The sequence below is a fragment of the Rutilus rutilus genome, assembly GCF_951802725.1.
Source record: "Rutilus rutilus genome assembly, chromosome: 5".
Classification (NCBI taxonomy): Eukaryota; Metazoa; Chordata; class Actinopteri; order Cypriniformes; family Leuciscidae; genus Rutilus; species Rutilus rutilus.
The window spans coordinates 4,513,556-4,535,593 of NC_140213.1; the positions used below are offsets into that span (position 1 = coordinate 4,513,556).

Here is a 22,038-nt window from a genome sequence, read left to right on the forward strand (position 1 = left end):
TGATCCAGTGACTTTGCTTGTTTCTAAGGATTTGTCTGGGAAAGTATAATTGGGTTCATCTGGCATTGCGACAGAAGATTGTGAATTGATTGTGAACTCTGCACACTGTAAAAGTGCAATAATTACGTTTTTTTTTTTTTTTCTGTTCTTTCTGTTTTGGAAAACATATATAACGTGGAAGGTTTAAAATCTTTTTTTTTAGCACAGGTTTTTGGATGTTTTGGATGTTCAGATTGTTCTTTCTGTGGCTGAACTGAATATGCAGAAGATATGTTCTTGCTCATGGTTGTAACAGTTAAGTAATGTTATTCTGGGATGAAGCAGCTTTGAATTGTGCACATACATCCTCTGATTTATTTGCACAGGCACTTTGCACGTGAGCAGTGTAGCTGATGGCTGCTTTGAAACATTGATGACAAATGCCCCCTCATCTCCAAATGTCTTCCTGATCAACACAGACGGAACGGAACGTCACGCTGAGAATGATTCATAACATTCTCTTTATGGCCAAAAATGTCATTCTTTCATAAGAGGCCATTCTTTATTGCCAGAATTACCCAGCCATTATATTGAAAGGCCACAAGAGGTTGACTCACAGTCACAGTGTTTATAAGCTCTTGTGTGACTTTTTGATGATGTCAGCAGCTGACAATGCAATATGATTTCATTCTCCACAAAAAATAAAAATCAGCTCTTATGTTCACTTTATTCTCATCATTTTTCTGTTGACTTTAACAGCAACCAAGATCTTATATCCTATTGATATCATGCATACTGTAGTACATGGAGGGGGAAGCTCTGTGCACCACCAAACCTTTTTTTCTTTAAAAAAAAAACTGATTAAAATAGATTTGCTGCCATCTTGAGCCATTTGAAGACCTGTCAGTTCATACTTCCAACTGTATGAATTTCACACTTGATTTCACAAAAGATTCCAGATGAATTATTTGTTATATTTTTTATGGTTATGGTAACGGTTGATCACTATAATTTTATTTTGTCCTCTGCTTTGGACATGTTAGCCCCTAGGAGAGAATGTGTTGTTTCATTTGTTAAATCATCTCCTTGTTATACCACTGAGCTTAGGGCTCTTAAGGTGAAAAGCAGACATTGAACGCCAATATAAGAAATCAGGTTTAACTGTCCATAAGCTAATGTAAGATGAACTTTTGAGTCAATACGCTGAAGCACTTAAAGGAGTCATAACCTGTAATTTTCACTTTTCCACGAGAATCAATGTATGTTATGATTGCCTAACGATTATACACTGGCCGGGAAGCCGATATTTAAAAGTGAAGCGTTTGTTCACCCCTGGGTTCGTAAACCAGCCCACGTGCACGCGCACTCAAATACGAGATTTTAATTTCTGCCCCGACTTGACGTCAAGACGGGGCAGGATATACCATATATGGACACCGCAGACCTATGCTGCAGGAAGCCCGCCCTGCCCCTCTCCCCCTCATATTCAGTCGCGAAAGATGCAGAAACGTAGTGCACACGTGAGTTGGTGTTGACTGCCAGAATCAACAAAGAACGGACCAAGCTGTCAGGGACCAGTGGATTGAATTCATTTTTAATGACGCGGTTCCTACAACCCTTCCCACTGGCTTAACGTTAGGTGTCTGTGCTAATCATTTTACGCCGGAATCGTTCACAAATTTGGGGCAATATCAGGCGAAGAATTGTATATTATATAACTATGACAACATATAATTGTATAGATTTTTTTATAGAATAGATAAGGATAGATAAATAAAACAAACCTTCAAGTAATAATAAACATAAAGAAAAAGATCACGTTACATGTCTGTAGAAGAAAAATATTGAATGTCTAAAAAACCACAACGTGAAACAAGGCAAAAACACCACATGATAGCAAACGTTGATCTCAATAACCACTGTAAGCTGATAAAAAAAGTAGACTACATCTCCGTTAATGTAATCTACATTAAATAAAAGGTATAATGTGTGTCTCAGTCAAAATGATTGTCTTTACCATTCAGAGACATCTTGATGTAGACGTCCTTCCATCGACTCTACATCTTCCCTTTCCAGCTCAGGTTCAGAGTCTGGCTCATACATATACGGTTGAATCCCGTAGGTCGCGGCCAGGTCGGGTTCATTCACAACTTGCGCCATGATGTCATTTTGGAATGATATGCTGAAGTTACCTGCGGTGTCAACCCCCCTCCTTCCTGCCACCAATCAACGCGCCCCTCATTTGCATTATTAAAATGACCGTCCACGACAGCCAAAATATCGCATCAGATCTCGCGAGACAATAATGCCTTCAGAAATAAGGGTCAGAGGAGCTCTGTGTTTATTTTTTTTTCCACTTTTCTTTTTTAGAAGGGCCTGAAAGACTATAATAGAGCGTGGGTATCCAAGGTATATCTAGGTTATGACTCCTTTAAGACAGCAAGAACAAAGTACTACTCGTCTATCATTAGTGATGGTGCTGCAAATCCCAACAAGATTTTTAAGACGATCAACAGAATTCTTGCACCAATTAAGCCATCAATTTGTTCTTCTGTGCAGGAGTGTAACAAATTTCTTAGTTTTTTTTTTAAGGATAAAATTTGAAGCATCTATAAGTCTATCAGTTTGGTACCTTGCTCTGCAATTCCTGAGACCTATCCAGTTAGTTTTCCTGAAACTGCATTCCCAGTTTTAACATAGTCACTACTGATTGTATTTCAAAATGAGTCATGGCAATGAATACAACTATAAGTACCCTCGATCCAATCCCAGCATCTGTTCTTAAGGGGTGTCTCTCTTCAATTAGTCCCCTCATTTGTAGCATTGTGAACACCTCTCTTACAACTGGTATTGTTCCAAAAGCCCTCAAGGTTGCAGCTAGTACACCAGTCCTTAAAAAGCCTGGATGTGATAAGTCAGACCTATCAAATTATAGGCCTATCTCAAATCTGCCCTGTCTTGCTAAGGTTTTGGAACGTGTTGTTGTGGCACAGCTCCACTCACACTTGTCATCCAACAAGCTTTTCTAACATTTTCAGTCTGGGTTTAGAAAGGGACACAGTACAGAGACAGCCTTGGTTCGTGTTATGAATGAACCGCCTGTCTCAGCTGACTCTGGAGCCTCTACCTTCTTGGTCTTGTTAGATCTCAATGCAGCTTTTGACACAGTGTGCCATTCTATCCTGCTAAATAGGCTGGAGAGCTGGCTTGGTATCACTGGTACTGTGCTTAACTGGTTCAAATCTTACCTCACTGATCGTTTCCAGTTTGTTGTCTTGGGAAACAACAAATCTGAAACTGGACAAGTCCGCCATGGTGTTCCTCAGGGATCTGTCCTGGGTCCCATATTGTTTAGTGTTTATATGCTTCCTTTGGGGCAAATAATTAGGAAATATGGTTTGGGGTATCACTTTTATGCTGATGATACTCAAATTTACATCAGCTCCAAATCTGATCCTACTGTCACCTCTAAAATTCTCTTGGAGTGTATGCAGGAAATAAAAACGTGGGTGCACCATACATTTTTTTTAATTGAATTCTTCCAAGACAGATTCTACTCATTAGCACACCTGTGGCTACTCACAAAGGGAGAAATTTTAATTTGATTATGGATGATAGTGTTTTATTTCCATTTTCTTATACTCGTAACCTTGGTGTAACCTTTGACGCATAGCTTGCATTGGCTTGCTGTTCAGTCGTATATTTCTTTTAAAACTCTCACACTTTAACATACAAAGCTATGCACAAAAGCCCCTTCTTATATCTGTGACTTAGTCAGCTTGTACGCGCCTTTCCGTTCCCTTCGGTCTACTGATTCACTTACTCTTCAGCAGCCTCCCTGTAGATTAAAATCTATGGGGGAGAGAGCTTTATCTGTTGCTGCATCCAGGTTATGGAGTGCAATTCCTCTTATTGGTAGAGATCTAACATTAGCCAGGCTCCCACATTAGCCAGTTTCAAGAAGTTGTTAAAAACTCATCTTTTTAAATTTGCTTATATAGACTGTCATGATTAGTATTTTACTGTTGTACTGTAATGATTATTTTTGTATTACTCTTGTAATACTGTATTACTCTTGTAGCGCTTTGGGTTTTAGAAAAGTTATCAATTATCATCATTACCATTATCAATAAAATGTATTATTATTATTATTATTATTATTATATTACACAGATGATGTGAACTCAGATCATATTCATAATTAAGTCATTTTGCATGATTTCTTTTTTTTATTGCCATGACAGCCAGCTTAAATAATGAATAAGATTTTTTTCCTATTAGTCTTCCCTAATGCCAGAAATTCCCTTAAATCAGCATCACGCTCCATAATTATGTGATCTCCACTAACAATGTGTCAGCGTTTTGAAAGAGGGATGCGAAGTCTGATGGATTTATTTTACAGAAGTCATCTCAGTACAGGCTAGTTTTAAGTTTGAATACTTTTTATCTAAACCTAATCAAATTACTTTTTTAAGTTTGATTACTTAAATTGTGAATGTGATTTTAAACTAAACATTTTACATACTTGAGTGAATGTTTCTGGTTACTTGTCTGTAACCCTGTTCCCTGAAAAAGCGGGAATGAGATGCTGCATTTCATAACGCTAATGAGAACGTTCTTTGTTCGACTGGTTGTGAAGCATGTGTGGCAAACACGCCAAGAATTTGGCTTAAATAACTTCTGACGATGACGTCATTGGAATGCTCGCTCGTGAGAGGCTATAAATTAACGTGAAATGGACGCGCATTCAGGTTATAACTTTGTCTGAAAAGTGTGTCAATGAGGCGCAGCATCTTGCTCCTGCTGTTTCAGGGAACAAGGTTACAGTCAAGGAACCCTAGATATTTCCTATAAAACTTTCCCTGCTGCATTTTATAAAGCTAATGGGTATGAGAATACCAACACTGCCACACTGGAAAGTGTCTGGACCCCTCAAGGTTGTGTAGTGTGTGTGCACAAATGTTGGAGAAGTCTCAGACATGACCTTGGGAGGTTGACTCAAGGACATGCGAGTGATGAAGCTAGAGGCGAAGCTTGACCCTGCACCTCATAGGCTAGAGCAATGGCATTCCTCACCCAATGTGACACCTTTTGTCTGGTGGTGGCTGCCCTCCATAGCAATTTATGCCACTGGCTGGTGTGGTGGAAGTAAGTCCGAAGAGCACAAACTGGACTCAGTAAGAGTAGTGAATGGCAGTGGACAGAAGGCTTCAAGAATGACCAGATGCATGGTCTAGAATGGAACTTTAGGAAGATAGTCAGGGTGCAAAATAGCCTTGACCAATCCAGGGGTAAAGTCTAAGCTGGATGGCGAGACCGACAGAGCCTGCAAATCCCTAATTCTCTTTAGTGAAGTAATAGCTCTGAGAAAAAACATATTTAGAGTCAGAATCTTGACAGGTGCTGACTCTAGTGGCTTAAAAGGGTTCCCGACCAGCCCCTTAAGATCTAAGGCTAAGTTCCACGAAAGGACTTTTACTCTGACAGGTGGCCTCAGCCGCTTAGCTTCACGAATGAAGCGGGCGATCAGGGAGAGCAGTTTGCATCCACCCAGAGTAGCATCTGCTGCACCAGCCTGAACAGGGGGCGCAATGCAATAGCCCCTGAGATCTGGGAAGAAGTGTTTTGCTAAAAACACAGCCCTCATCTTTAGGGGGTTGATGTGCCAAGAGAGATGAGGGCCTTGCCAAAGACCCTGAGCTGGGCGCCCATCCATGACAGTGACCCAGCTCGTGAGTGAGGTGTCAGTCGTAATGACGATGGCAAAACGCCCCTAGAGAGGGACCCAAGGTTACAAATCGAGGCTCTTCCATATAGAAAGGGCACAAAGCACTCAGCGTGTTCCCTTACCATAATCATGGATTTTAGTAGGAGATGAACCCCTTGTTTTGAGCCACCATAGCATGCATGTAAGTGTCTCATTAGCGTTATGAAACTGAGAATCGAGCGTAGCTTTTAAACAGGGAAACATTATTTAAAATTTGTTTCTGATTAATCAAATTGCCTTAAGCTACTATTTCTACGTTCATATCACTTCTAAAAAATACTTTTAATATATTTTTTTTACTTGAATGAATCTAGAATCCAGTTAATCTAGATGGTACCACACTTTTTATGTTACCTAACAGAACTGGCAGTGTTCTCCCAGAAAAAAAAGAAAAAAAATCCATATTGATATCTATATTCATATGTAATGCACAACTCTTTGTAAAAATGGATTTAAAACAACTTTATGGCTAATGTGATGAGAAAACACACCCACCTACTGGAACTGCATTGGACATGTTGAATAAATTGATTTACAACACAATTGCTCAAAGACTCAGATGGAAAACAGGACTAAAGTAGATTAATTATTGTCTCTCAGTATTAGCCACCCACAAATCACATTCATGCCAAATTGTGGATATTTCATTTGATATGCAAATCTATCACCATTCTCCTGTTTGACAACAATATGAGTGCAAAACAACAGACCAATGCTAAAAATAACAATCCTGTAGCCAACAGCAAATGAAAGGAATTATGTTCATCACCACATCTGAAAAACATGTTTAGCTTGCCCTTTTAAATGTACTGTATGAGGTTCATGTAGGCATCCTGTTTTGTCTAAATGTTAGCACGCAACTCTTCCTACAGCATTTTTGCTACAGACATGTATGATGCCTCAAATCCTGCAAATCATTGAGAAGAGGTGTGCGCTTGCTTTTTGAAACAAACATACTTAACAAAAGATCGTCATAAACTTAAATTGAGGTTTCCAGAATGTTGCATACTTCCCTTCCCTACTATATTAAGCATTATGTGAAAAAAGAAGCATGCTCGAATTCACAGTACTCATAAAAGAGTAGGCAAAAAGTACCTAGTTAACCTACTACTTTCTGCGAGATTCTGAAGTTTACTATCCCATGATGCCACGGGAGAAGATTAGTGAATGAAAGTGAAGCTGGTACAGTAGGTCACATGACGAATGTATCACATCTGGATTACTTTTATACTACACACATTCATGCTATATAACATACCTTTTTTTAGTGGTCACAAAGTAATTACTGTACTTAATCAAAGGCTCTTTTTACTTGAGCCAGTAAGCATCAAAATATATGTAACGGACGTAGGCCAGTAAGAGCTGTGCGTGTAAACCTCACTCACTTGATCTCAGCTTCTGGTTTTTAATGTCCTTGTTAGCATGCAGACTTCCATGCCGGAGACTCCCGGTTCGAAACCCGCTCAGAGGGGTCGAGTAGGAGCGGTTTCATATAGCAACCTTCATGAACACCCTAGCAACCGCATAAGGACCTTGCATGATTTTACTCTTAGTAACTACATTGCACTTTGACATTTCACTCATATTTTCTCCTGCATTCTTCTGCATTCTTAATGAATAGCATTATTCCTGATATGCTCTTGCTGGCTTATGCAACATGAGCAAAGCATTTAAACAGTTTCAAAATTATTTAATCTTACAATCTTGCACCCAGCGCAATTGACTTTGTACACCGACGCATGTATCATTCCTATTTTGCACCTGCGCACAGCGGACTTTTCCCTCCACAGACACACGCCGGTAAATTATGGAATGAACTTGCACTCCCGGGGGCGATGCAGCGAAAAGAGGAGGCGTGTTTCGGCGCAAACGTTCCCTGGTGCTATTTTGCAGGTTTAGAAAACAATTCCGCCACTGACCAGGAAAAACCTAGTCTAAAGTCAGTGGCGCGTTGCGCATGTTATTCATATGCTATTTTAAGGGTGGATGCTTGGTCATAATGTAGCGTGTGCACAACACGCATGCACTTTGATTCTCTCATCTGCACAGAAGCAGCAGTTTTCATTTTTGCAAATCATACATTATTACAAGGAAAAATATTAACACACGAGGGAAATCATTGTTGTGTCCATGAAGATGTGAAAAAATAGGCATAAATCTAGCTTACACATTTACCCAAATTATTATATGCCTGTTTAACCAAAGCTAATTTGGGTGGGTTTCTCCCATTCCCAATGTCACTTCTCTGTCTTTTACGGCCCTGACGAGAACATCGGTCTCCTCGGCTATGAACCGCTCCTGGCGTGATCGACAAATCCGCCGTTATAATAGCATCCGCCATGGAACAAGCACGCCTGCTCTTAAAGGGAATGTGAGATGTCGCTCTGATTGGTTTATTTCATGTTACGCCCAAACCACACCTATGAGTAATGAAGCTACTTCAGACCAACCCATTTTAGATTTGCGTTGGGCGCAAGAGTCATTTATCCCGCCGGTATAATAGCAACAGCGCCCAAGACCCGCCCACAAAGTTACTTGCGTTTCGCATTTGATACTTGCGTTTCAGGTCGTTAAAATAGGGCCCAAAATGTGTTAGTCACTGTGGTATGCTGTGTTATTTGGCATTTATTTTAAAACCATTATTCACACTCACCATGAAAGTCACCATGGATAACAACATGTTTGAATTGCATATATGCTGTAAATTTGTTTCAGTGGAAGTGAATGCATGCAATTAATAAGATTTTAAGTCTTTCAGCAAAACATCATGTTCCTGTGCTGTGTATGTGTGAAAACGTTTCTATCACCCTGCCAGATTTCTTTAGATTTTCCTGTACTGCATGATGTCAGTTGTTCAGTCAGATCACAGGAGTAAGTGTATCATTTCAAAAGGGGAATGAAAGAAATGTTAAAGGCTTCTGAAATAACTGAATTAACTTTCTTATCATCCAGGCTGATTTCTTTTTCTAAAACATGCTTTTCTGACAGGAAGTAGAGAATATGCTCTTTATCCTTCCTCTCACTAGATGTATTTACAGTAGGAAATGGTCTAACTGAGATATAGCTCAGAGAAGCCTGGATTTGCACTTTCTCTCTATTAAAAGGGTTTTTGCATGGGACTTTTCATGAATTCATACCACTCCTACTTAAAGATTGCAAAGATGTAAGCTATAGTTAAACATTACTGGTGTTTCATGCCCAACAGAAATCAGGATTATTGACGATGGCTTAAATGGTCACTGTGGATTCCTTCACAGACTGCTTTGTCATCAAACAGCCCACAGGAATGTACATCAGCAGCAAGAGACCATCTACCAGTCAGAATCAGAGGTGATTGCCATGAGAGCTCTCACCTTTAGGAGAACTATTGCACTTCTTGTGTGTGTGTGTGTGTGTATATATATATATTACATTACCAATGTTATTGTCTGCATAATTTCACAGAAAATAGTTTAAGTGGCAAATGAATATGAATATGAATTTCAGAATGTCTTAGTATGTGGTTTTCCCCCTATTTGTTGTTTAATGACAGCAGCACTCAAGCTGCATGAACTCCTTAAGTTTGTGGAAAACCTGATGTTCATGTTCACCAGCATGATTTGAGAATAATCCAAAGAGCATCTTGAACTTTAATGGAAGCAAGAACATCACTCAGAATATCACAGATATACATGTTTGATATAGATAGATAGATAGAAATAATTGTATTACTTTTTTTTCCTTTTTTTTTTTAGGCTCCATGCTCTTTTATTCATTATATTTTAACACTGGGTGATCATCTTGAGCTTTCTGTGTAATAAAGGTTACTGGAAGATCCAATTTCACCATCATGGATAGCTAAGCAACTGACAGAAAGAAAAGTCAATCTTTTTATATCCCATGCATTACTTTTTCACATAGGAGAATGTGTGAGTGTGCCCATTTGGATAAATGGATATATTATGGGGTGAAGATGACTTTGACCTCTGAGTCTTACGTGCAGAAGTCAGACTGTACCGAATCCAACCACAATTACAGTGTGTGAAAGTCACTGCAGAATGAAATGTTTTCATGTTCTTGCTTTCTTGTTCCTGAGAAGACCTGTCTGTGTGCATGCAACATGTTAGCATGTTTACATGTATGTTCTTAACCCAATTATGATTAATAAGCCTACAATGTGTGTGGTCATGTAAACACGTTAACCCATTTTCCTTAAGCATAAACCCATTGACGCTGATTTTGCCCGGTATGTAAACAGCTTAACCTTTGTATGTCGGCTTATTAAAATATGCATGTATGATATGTGACAGGATAGCATCCTCACTGCAGATTTAAGCACATCATGCCAGAGTGAGTGTTTTGCGGTAGGGGAGGAAAAATTCAAGAAAGACTCTTTCTTGACCCAAGAATGAAAAATGTGTTTTCAAAAAGTGGTAAAGTCAAAATGCTGTATCCGTAAGTTTTTCTTGCATATCTAGGTCATTAGTTTGCATGTAAATCGGTAAAACGGAATACATTAATAAGCTGATTTTTAATAGATTTCAAGTGCATGCAAACCTGCTTACTGATGACCTTTGACCTGCTTGGTGCTTGTCCATGACATGATCATTATTGTAAGAGCGCTCCAGTGAGATGCATGGGCCCATTTCTAGCGATATTCATAGCAATTGCACTCAGAGATTGCATGACCTCTACTAACAAGATCTGTCCCAGTGCACAAGTTGTGTTTTTAGATTCAATAGTTTGCTTTATTTGTGTGCCAGAATTTTATTTTAATCAAGGCTCACCAAGACACATATTCTGCCATGCAATTAACACCAGCATCAACGTGACGCAAGAACTGATCTTAACTGATAAAGAGGACTGTTTTCTACAGACACTAGAGGATTACGTGAGCCCTTACACGCAACTCATTGTAGAAACATCTTCAATGAGGTGCGCTGGGGCGATGACACGTTCAAGCATCTTTTCTGAAGCAGGATGGATATCCTTGGCTAAATGCTGCTGATGGGGGAGGATCACTGCTGTTTTGCCAAGTTTGTGGATTACACCTTGTGGCTGTTCGGATCCTACCTCACCACAGGAGTCTCCAACTCCCTGAGATATCCATCATCTCCAGCAGCCACCTTCCTGTCCGCTCCAGACAGGATCCATCGTTCCAGCCCCAGAGTGTCCTGGAGGACAAGAGAAATATTCCACTGCAGACCTAACCTTGATGCCTGAGCCCGCCACAAACCATGTGCGAGAGCTGCCTACACCCTCAGAGCCAGAGCCTGCCAACTTGTCTGTCCCGGGGCTATAACTGGAAGCCACCTCCATCCCGAGACCACTGACAAATCCATCTCAAAGTCCACACTGTGGTGGCAATCCTCTCGTGAGCCAGTCAAGGAGCTCTGGCTCATCCAACTCACAGCGATGTCAGCTCCCACCCTTGTTCCCACCCCAGCACTCACTCCAGGGAATCCAGTAGATGACCCAGTCCCTCCTTGTCACCTGCCCACTCCGTAGTCCCCGTCCCCATACTGTAAAATGTAAAGTCCATGTTCACACTGTCTCCACGACTTCATATAAACATTTTTCTTTTTTTCCTCCTGCAAATTTTTTGTAAAAAGTAATCCATACACTATTAGCGTCATTTCTTCTTGCCGGTTGTCCGCCATGTTTGTTTACTTTAAAGTCCCGTTTGAATCAAGAGATTATGCGAGATTTCCTGTGTTCACAGGTGGGATTCTGGTTGTTTGTGAATTGAATCTGTTAGTGGTGTGTTTTCCTAGTCACATTGCGGCACTCCACACACTAGAGGAACAAAACGGTTAAATCTATTATTTTTGATGGTCATGTCTGCGGTCTCTCACATTTTGAAAACCTTATAAGATTTTAAAACTCTTTTAGCGTGGCCCCAGCTTAAGTTGATTTGACAGAAGTAAAAAAGTAGTAATAAATCATGAAAATAATTTTTTACACTGTTGATCCTTTGTTTATTGTTTCCTAGTTAGTTCCCTTAGTTACTTATTCCTCCTCATCTGTTACCATGGCTACTTATTAGTTACAACTCGTTTAGTTCCCTTGTTTGCTGCTTTTCGTTGTCGGTTCTCATCTTTGTATTCATGGTTGTTAATGTTAGAATTGTCTGTTAGAATTGAATACACACGTGCATTCTCCTGTATATTTTCTCAGAGTTTTAAAAGTGTCTGATATATTCTGCGTCATGCAACTAATTAACACCAGCATCAAAGTGACAACCAGGTTTTTAGTATAATTAACCTGAAAGGCATTGCACGATTTGCACATTTTTCTATGAGAGATTGACAGACGATTTTGCACCTTAATGGGAGTTTAATTCCCTTAAAATGCATAAATGTGTCAGAATTTGTCTATGATAGGAAAATGTTTGAATTACAGGAGACTGCAGGGTATTTTATCAGAAAGATAAGCTCTCAGTTTATCAGCCTTCACAATGCACTGCCTCACACTGAGACAAAGTTTATCAGGTATTATTGGGCATTGTACAATACTTTTGAATGCGGCTGATCAGTTGAGACTTTATAGTCTATATAAAGGGATTTCTTTTTAATGTAAATTCAGTTATGATTTTGAGATGCCCTATTCAGTCATTGCGTATCAATAATAGCCTTTCAAAACTAATCTAAAAAAGGTTAATATAAAACAGACCTCGTTCTACTTCCCTCACTCGAGAGCAAAAATTCATCACAAATCTCATAGTTCTCTCATCGTGCAGCATGTATTCATAATGAAACATGGGCATAGTGCTCCACTGCAGTGAGTGCCAGATGATAAGACACGAATGAAGATGTGTGCATGAAATGATCACAGACACTGAAAGAATGTTAATCCCCAGAACAGCATCTATCCTGTGGGGTTATAAATACATAATCAAATTTTTTTATTTATGTGATATCTTATGTGATTGTTTTTGGTATATCTTTTACATAAATAACTCTTTTCATTTGACATTCCAAGAATTCTTCAATTAAGGTGTCTTTGATCATACTAATTGTTTTAAGATTTGTATTGCTATTTTTATATTTAAAGGGGGTTTGTAATGCTAACTAACTTCCAAACTGCTACCTTTTTAGATACATTTTCTATCTGTTATCTTTATACACTCTCAAGGGGCCTATTACCACTTATTAATTAAATGCATGGTTGCAAGATACACTCACCTAAAGGATTATTAGGAACACCTGTTCAATTTCTCATTAATGCAATCATCTAATCAACCAATCAACCAATCACATGGCAGTTGCTTCAATGCATTTAGGGGTGTGGTCCTGGTCAAGACAATCTCCTGAACTCCAAACTGAATGTCAGAATGGGAAAGAAAGGTGATTTAAGCAATTTTGAGCGTGGCATGGTTGTTGGTGCCAGACGGGCTGGTCTGAGTATTTCACAATCTGCTCAGTTACTGGGATTTTCCCGCACAACCATTTATAGGGTTTACAAAGAATGGTGTGAAAAGGGAAAAACATCCAGTATGTGGCAGTCCTGTGGGCGAAAATGCCTTGTTGATGCTAGAGGTCAGAGGAGAATGGGCCGACTGATTCAAGCTGATAGAAGAGCAACTTTGACTGAAATAACCACTCGTTACAACCGAGGTATACAGCAAAGCATTTGTGAAGCCACAACACGCACAACCTTGAGGCGGATGGGCTACAACAGCAGAAGACCCCACCGGGTACCACTCATCTCCACTACAAATAGGAAAAAGAGGCTACAATTTGCACAAGCTCACCAAAATTGGACAGTTGAAGACTGGAAAAATGTTGCCTGGTCTGATGAGTCTCGATTTCTGTTGAGACATTCAGATGGTAGAGTCAGAATTTGGCGTAAACAGAATGAGAACATGGATCCATCATGCCTTGTTACCACTGTGCAGGCTGGTGGTGGTGGTGTAATGGTGTGGGGGATGTTTTCTTGGCACACTTTAGGCCCCTTAGTGCCAATTGGGCATCGTTTAAATGCCACGGCCTACCTGAGCATTGTTTCTGACCATGTCCATCCCTTTATGACCACCATGTACCCATCCTCTGATGGCTACTTCCAGCAGGATAATGCACCATGTCACAAAGCTCGAATCATTTCAAATTGGTTTCTTGAACATGACAATGAGTTCACTGTACTAAAATGGCCCCCACAGTCACCAGATCTCAACCCAATAGAGCATCTTTGGGATGTGGTGGAACGGGAGCTTCGTGCCCTGGATGTGCATCCCACAAATCTCCATCAACTGCAAGATGCTATCCTATCAATATGGGCCAACATTTCTAAAGAATGCTTTCAGCACCTTGTTGAATCAATGCCACGTAGAATTAAGGCAGTTCTGAAGGCGAAAGGGGGTCAAACACAGTATTAGTATGGTGTTCCTAATAATCCTTTAGGTGAGTGTATTTAAGTTGCAAACATTATTTTGATGAGTTCTGTTGACATAACTTGAGATTTACACACGCACACACACACACACACACTTTTTGACAGACAATGAATATTGTATTTACCTGCTTTAGAAACATTCCAGTAAGTACTGCTAATAGGGATTTAATAGACAAAAGGGGAGACAATTACCTTTTTAAAGCATCTGTGTGAAAAAACAAACCTGGACATGAGGATTTGGGTTGAAAATAAGAGAGGTTCTTCATGCATTCCAGTGAATTATTAATGGAACATATCATAAATTAAACCAGAAGAGCAGACCACAAATGCGCAGTATCATTTTTCACTCTTACTGCAGAATACAAAGGGAAAAAAAAGAAAAGAATCAGGAAGAAAATAATGTGGTGACTGAAAATAGCTCTTACTATAGATATGCTTGTTATACCACATCACATTAAAATACCAAGCGTTACAATATTCTCTTGAAGTCTGAACATGAGAAGATGAAGGAAATTTTACAGCTCATTCAGTCAAATTGACGGATAAGGATTATTTGTCGTACAACTTTATGATTTGAAATGATTTGTTTCAGTCTTTTTGAGTGGAACTTCCTCAAACCGGAAGTGCCTCACATATTCTAATGCTGCTCATTAGGAAAAAGGGGAATACTACAGAGCTGGTGAATGCTTCGTTCTGATTGGTTGTTGAACATTTTAAGGTGTACATTTTTTTTTTTTTTTTTTTTAATGACCAGCTGATGATTATTTTCTTATTTTGAAAAACAAATGAAGACACAGTATTTTTTCCATTGTGATGAACAATTACCGGTAATGCATCAGAGGGTTAATATGGAAAACCAGTAATACACACGTGTTCACACTCACTCATTTCTCCATAAACAAACATGCATGTGAGAAGTAGTCAATTCAGTGATCTAATGAGGGCAGGAAAGAGGGAGAGGGAGAGCGAGAGCGAGAGAGTGGGAGGGAGGTAGGGAGGGAGAGAGTGGGAGAGGGGGAAGGGGAGGGAGAGAGAGGTGTACATGTACAGGAGCAGTCTTTCTGCCGAAAGTGTGTGTGAGAGAGAGCACGGGAGAGAACGTCAGAGTTGGAAGACAGAGTTGTTCCCGGTCTTTGCACCCTGTGCTCGGAGCAGATGGCATGGCAAAGTGAAGCGCTCTCGTAGTGTGTTGTCTTCAGCTGCTGTAAGGTAACGGAGCATCACTGAGTCAATGTGTGGATAAAGCTTGCTTTGTGTGTGTTTGCCATTCTTCTGCTCTTATTTTGCACTGTTTTTACTTGCTGCATGCTGTGTGTGATGTGTATTATTGTGGCGTGTGTGTGTGTGTGTGTGTGTACACATGCATACATAACAGTGAGAAGCAGCCGTCTGACTGTAAAGGTTCCCTTATTAAATAACCATTAAATCTTATATTACTTCTGCTGGCTGTGTGATGCAGAACATATCCATGAGATATAGATATAGAATGTAGAGAAAGAGGGGTTTTTCAGTATTTGAATCACTTATTTGCCTTCAGTAGTTAATTCCAATGGTCTTGCTGTGTGACGAATGGATCTTTTAAAGTTGTTATTCCAAATAATTTGAGCTCATAAAAGCTGCATGCATAGTAATAAAACCCCTTTACTACTGTGCATAAGTGCTGTTTAAAGTAGATTTAGATGGAGTACAGCATTTACACAGCAGAACTTGTCAACTTCCCATTAGTATTTCAGATTCAAAAGCAGTTTGATTATATTTGACTCCACTTGATCGGCATTGTGTAGCGTAATAGTAGAAGCAATGAAATGCATTTAACCAGAAGTGCATAGTAACAAGTGCAAATGATATAGTATGTAATTCACACACCAATATTTGCTTATAATCGACCCTTAAAATAATAAATCAGAGATTGTTGCAATGGACGAGTAAATTATTGAACAGACAAAAAGTGGTGTTAGAAATTAATATGTGTTTTATTTCCATGTCTTTGAGCAGCCTACAGTCAACTATTTGACAGCTGAGCCAGATTCCGTATTTACAGAGTTTGTTTTGATTGAAAGTTTTAATTCATTCACTCTTAAAACTAAAGGTTCTTCAGTGGTTCTGCCTCTATATCAGACCCCCAAATCACATACACGTACAATGCTGTGACATTTTGTTGTATAAATAGAGTATAGTGTGTTCACAAAAATAAACTGCAATTTAAATATCCAGATGATGCACTTAATTAGCAGATAAAACGTGGTGTAGAGCGTTAGGGGACATTCACACAGAACGCACTTTCCCATTCCACTGCGCTACTTTCCCATTGTTTTTCAACGTAAACACTCGCTAGGTGGACGTCTTTAACCGGTGCACTCACATCTTTTGCAGCATCTCGTGCATGACGCTTCGTTCTAAATTCGCAACGCTTAGACCTTGACTTTTTCCGCTTCACTGACCTGCAATAGCAAAAAAATATGTTCTGTGTGAATGGCCCCTTTATTTATATAGTGGAAGGGACTATCAGACTCCAATGTGAATGTCAAAATAACCTTATAACAATTGCACACTAGATGCTAGAGTACGTAGAGCATTTATGCATCATTTGGGACACCTGAAATCTCACTGGATTATTACAATTAATGGCAAAAAGAATGTTTGGAAATGTAAACTGATATTTCCTACTGACACACTACGGCAAAAGATATAAATAACTGATCTAAGACTTTTGCACAGTATATATTATAATACAGTATCAATATTATTTATGTGCATATTATAGTATCACTTTGCCATTCGTGTGTACAAACTTTTGACTGGTACTTTGTATAGAATACAGTATACATAAACACAATATATCCGTATATAAAAATTTTTTTTGCAATGATCACTCAAATGTGGTGATCAAACACTTGTGTGACAAAGATATGTAATGGAGGCAGGGTGAATGATAGAATGAGAATGATACATTTGAGTTGTAATCAAACTAGTTTGCATTGCATGTTCTATTCTATATTATATTCTAAATACTGTTGCATAATCTTCACTAATGACTTTTTATTTAGTCACGTTATATAAAAAATAACTTCTATATATCAAAAGTGTCACTGGCAAAACCTTGTTATCTTCTATTATTAGTCTTAATTCCTCTAGTCTTTACCAGTGGAGGAAGTACTCAGATCCTTTTACTTAAGTAAAAGTAATTGTACCATAATGAAAACACGTTACATATGGACAGTACTTTTACTTAAATACTATTTGAAATAGGCCTAAGTACTACTAAGTTCATATCGGCGGCATATCTGCATCATAAACGCGATACCGATATATCTGCGACAGGCTCATATCGCCCGATAAATCGGCAGACCGATAAATAGGTTGGCCTCTACTATATATTTATTTTTATTGCTGTATAGGGCTCTTGAATTGGCTTTTTTTATTTTTTTATATCAAATTCCATATCAATATTCCATTTCCATTCCAATCTGGATTCTGTTTTTAATGGTTTCATTACATTTTAGTAATCTAAAAGAATTTGACAGCCCTACTTTTTGATTGATTATTAATTCATTCCTTGGTTCTGAGCTGATTTGCTTGTATTGTTAAGAATTGATTGGATCTGAGGTGGTTTGCGTGTATTGTTAACGGTTTGAAAGGAAAGGACGACACATCATGAAGTATGTGTGAGACATTTGTAATATTGAATGCATCTATCTCTTATACTCCTCATTTGTAATGAGCAGAGCTGTAACGAACACTGATAGGGATAATAGATGGAGGACGGGAGAGATGTAGAGAGGAAAATCCATTAGGGTTAAGTCTGCTGCGGGGACAGGCTTGGAGTCATCATCCTTCACTTTTCACCCCAGAGAAATCATAACTCAACTGTGTTAAACACCGCTTCTCTGTAAATAAACTCTGTGGAAAATGACCTGACTTCAGGGCACAATGGAAATGCTCCGGAGTGGTCCTAATAAAATGAATAAATTAATGACTTATTGTAGTGTGAAATAAGGTCAGCAGAAATACCTTCAGAAACAAAAACCTATCCACCAATTCAACAGACTAGGACAGAAGTATTAAATGCAGGTTATTCCCCATGGGCAGAAGTGGCTGTGATTCTGAAACGCATTACGATTTCCGTCCAGTTACATCAAAACACACACTGGCAGTTTGCCTGAGGAGACGGAAGATGATGATATATTCTACCCACAAACTGAACTAAGCACCTCAGATTGTACACCTTTCGGATCTTTTTTTCAGCTTCGGATGTGGAATGTCATGTCAGACATGAGTCATTATTAAGAAATAATCCACCCCAACATTATAATCATGGAAAGAATGTGGCTGGGCACTTTAGTGACATTTTTCTAAAGCCACTCGATACTGACTATACACTGCAAAAATATAATGGTACATGCACTTTTACAAGTTGATTGTACTGAAATGTGTGTTGGCAGTGCCTGTACACAACCATCATAAAATGATAAAAATCCATCTAGGGTTTTTATTTTTTATCTTCTTATATGTTTTCCCCCATTTCAAATCAAGCCGTTCAATTTTGTGACGTCACAAAATCGACATCCCTCCCACGATTGTTGATTGACAGCAGCGTTTCAACACAGACCCGCCCTCGCTCGTGAGCGAGCTGTCTGTCATCATAGTCCGCGCAACAGCAATGCTTTCATGTTTGCGCGAATCATTTCACCAGACTGCTTTATAAACGAGAACATTGAAAAAGGTATTAGCTCCTGTCTGAGTATGTGTTGTTTATGTGCCTGATGACTGTCATAGTCTCACCGACTGGTTATTTTTTAAACAGATCAGTAAAATGTTAGTGCTTCAGCCCTGACAGTTGTACCTAACACTGCATAGATAACGTTACGCATCACTGACAAGCCTACATTTACCGAAAAAAAAGTTTTTCATGACCATTAGCTGTAACATCAATCTGTCTATGAACTAACGTATACATCAGTAAATGCATAGCGTTCGTATCTCACTACTCTACCCTGCCAGTACATACAAAGATAGAGCAAAGTGACATTACTTTAACCAACCATTCAGAAACGAGCAAAGCTCATTATCATTTAAAGACACATGCACTTAAACGACGTGCTGAAAACAGAGCTGTTTTTGACCAGGTAAAATGAGTGTTTTCTCACAATACTAATGAGAATTTTTAATTAAAGTATATTACAAACTTTTAATTTAGACCCTAAAGAATCATATTAGCTTGTACAAAAATGGCATTATATGACCCCTTTAAGTTCCACTACTTAGGTTACACTTTATTTCAATAGTCCACTTTAGCCATTCTAACTGTAAGTAACTTTGCAACTAGATGTCAACTAACTCTCATTAATTTACAACTACCTGTCAACTAACTATCAGATTGTTAGGTTGGGGTTATGGTTAGTTGAATAAGTTGACATGTACTTGCAAAGTTACAGTAGAATGACTGTTGAGGAGCATCACAATAAAGAGTTAGCGGATATTAAGCAGACACTCTATTAATACTAAGAGTTAGTTGACATGTAGTTAGTTGCAAAGTTACTTATAGTTACTAGAATGTCTAAATTGGACTATTGAAATAAAGTGTGACCAAAGATTTATTTGTGTTTTTTTTTTATGTATGTGTGTTTATTTATGGTATATAGAGTTGTTCACAATGAGATCAGAAACCTGTATTAAGGAAGTAAACAGTTCATTTTGATTAGCATGCTAGCTCATGCTGTGCTAATTAATTTGAGATGGTGGTTGTCCCTTAATCAGTAATTTCACATGGGAAAAGTGCTGTTCGCACTTATAAAGACCTGGAGCAGCTGGAAGAAATCCTCCCCCTGAGACCGACCAGCCATTAGCAAGTCTTAAGTATCCGTGAAAGTGCGCCCTCTTCCCCAGCGACCCGTCTTTCTGTGTGCTGTTAAATACAAGAACAGTGGTCTGTAATTTGTGCGCACTGGTTATTCCATGAGATCAATGAATAGTGTTATTTTTTTCACGCATTAATGCTAGCATTCATCCACAGAGATATGCACTGCTGGGATGGTTTCTTTCCACAACAGGAACAGTCGTCTATAGCCTCATTCATAATTTACAGTGATGGAAAATTGTGTCTGTCTGTAATTTCTAAGCTGCATCCAGTCAGGAATAAGGAAGATGCTGTTAGGATTAGGATCGCTTTTGTACGTTTCTGACATATTGCTATTGCTTACAAATAGTGGTTGTATTATGATAAAACAGCAAAAGGAAACTCATAAGCGTTTGAGTATTATTGTAGGTCTTTCAAAGGACTTATACTTGAGTCATAATGATGCTGATTAGTGTTGTACACTTTTGCATCAGAATATTCAAAATATAAAATATTAATCTTGTTTTGAGACTGTGTTTACATGCACAAGTTTACTCGTTACACTTAATAAGGTCATAAACACTCGCACCAATAATTTGCACCGGGTCAAAATTGCATTATTATTATTATTATTATTATTATTATTATTATTATTATTATTATTATTATTATTATGCATTCAGAAATAATGTAAAATACTGGTAAATAAAACAAAACATTTACAAACATTATACACACTATAAACATGTATTTCCCCTCAATCTGTAACAAATACTTTAAATTTAACTGTATGAACAGAGCAGGAATGAAACATACAAGTATAAAACAAACATAAATTCTAGTCGCATTCATTATAAACAACATGTGTGATAAACGCCAAGCCTAAATTAATTAATTTAAAGCGAAACTGAAACTAAATGTGCTATAAATATAAACTTGTATACGTAAATACACACCTCTCTCATTTGGCGCGAGTCCACAAATGTTTTGCGTGTTTGACGTTAAAGGTGCAGTAAGTGATTTCTGAGAAACACTGTTGATTTCCCACACCTCCCTTCATTACTCCGCCCTTAAAATGAACGAATACGCAATGCAAGAGTAATGTCTCTTTATCATAGCTGAAGCGAAGCAAAATAATGCTTCGTGAAAAATGAAACCAAGATGACGAACGAACAACAAGGAAGAACAAAAAAATGAACAAACAGTAAGAGTACACAAGCAAGAGTTGGTTGTTGGTCGCCAGCAGCTCCAATCAGACAACGGCACTCAAAACTTTCCTGATACTATAGCTAACATTACAACAACAGCATTTCTCGGTTCTGTGTTACATAGCAAAAGCAATGTTACTAATGTATGGAGCAAAAATAACACAACCTCTGCATCCGTGTTCAGGCCTCCCGCTTGTCCAAGTCTCTCCACGCGCGTAAACCTTCTTTTTCCAGTGATATTCCTCTTTCCTTTTGTAATGTCTCTCAGCCATCTCTCTTTCTACAGTCTTTCTTCACTCTCTCTCCTCCCTCCTCATGACTGGACTTTTTTTGTGTTGTACTTGGAAACACTCTCATTTTGGACACTGTGAGAAACCTGCCTGAAACGCTCAGGTCTCGTACCAGAGAGAGTTTTTGAATAATAGCTCAGGATGAGAAAGGATTTTCCTTTGGAGTCCATGTGAAACGGCATTCGCAACCTCTTTAGTTTTGTATTTGGTTGTATTTCTGGGTGAAACAGGGAATTCAATGAGACAGAATAGGGTGAAACTGGGAGTTGATTGGTCATGAAAAATGTAAGTGTTTGAAGGGAGAGAGAGGTTCAAAAGGGAAATGTCACACTATAGGCGGAGGCAGTTAAATTTTTGATAAAAGTTGTCTGAAGTAAATCTGTTCTTGTTGTTTATCTCTTTGTAATGTCACTCTATAATGTTTCTAGGGAGATTCTGCAACTATGTGTTCAATGGACATGATTCTGGTGTGTGATGGTTCTCTGTTCCCTCGTGTTTTCTCGCTTCCTCTGCCATTTTCCTTCCCCCAGCAACATCTCTTCATCTCTTTCATGATATTTTTCAGCCGTATACTTGCCCATCTTTTTC

General features: G+C 38.7%; 1 protein-coding gene across 5 annotated transcripts in view; it reads left to right on the forward strand.

Annotated features, from left to right (window-relative positions):
- Positions 1-22,038, forward strand: part of gramd1bb (GRAM domain containing 1Bb) — a 165,169-nt gene that overhangs the window by 13,198 nt on the left and 129,933 nt on the right. For 3 of the 5 annotated variants that reach the window (XM_084409070.1, XM_084409066.1, XM_084409067.1), the window contains exon 1: positions 15,217-15,325. The exons of the other annotated variants lie outside the window; for them this stretch is intronic. The gene's annotated coding sequence lies outside the window, so the exon portion shown is untranslated. Of the gene's footprint in view, positions 1-15,216; positions 15,326-22,038 lie in introns of those variants that run through there. 5 annotated transcript variants of the gene reach the window in all.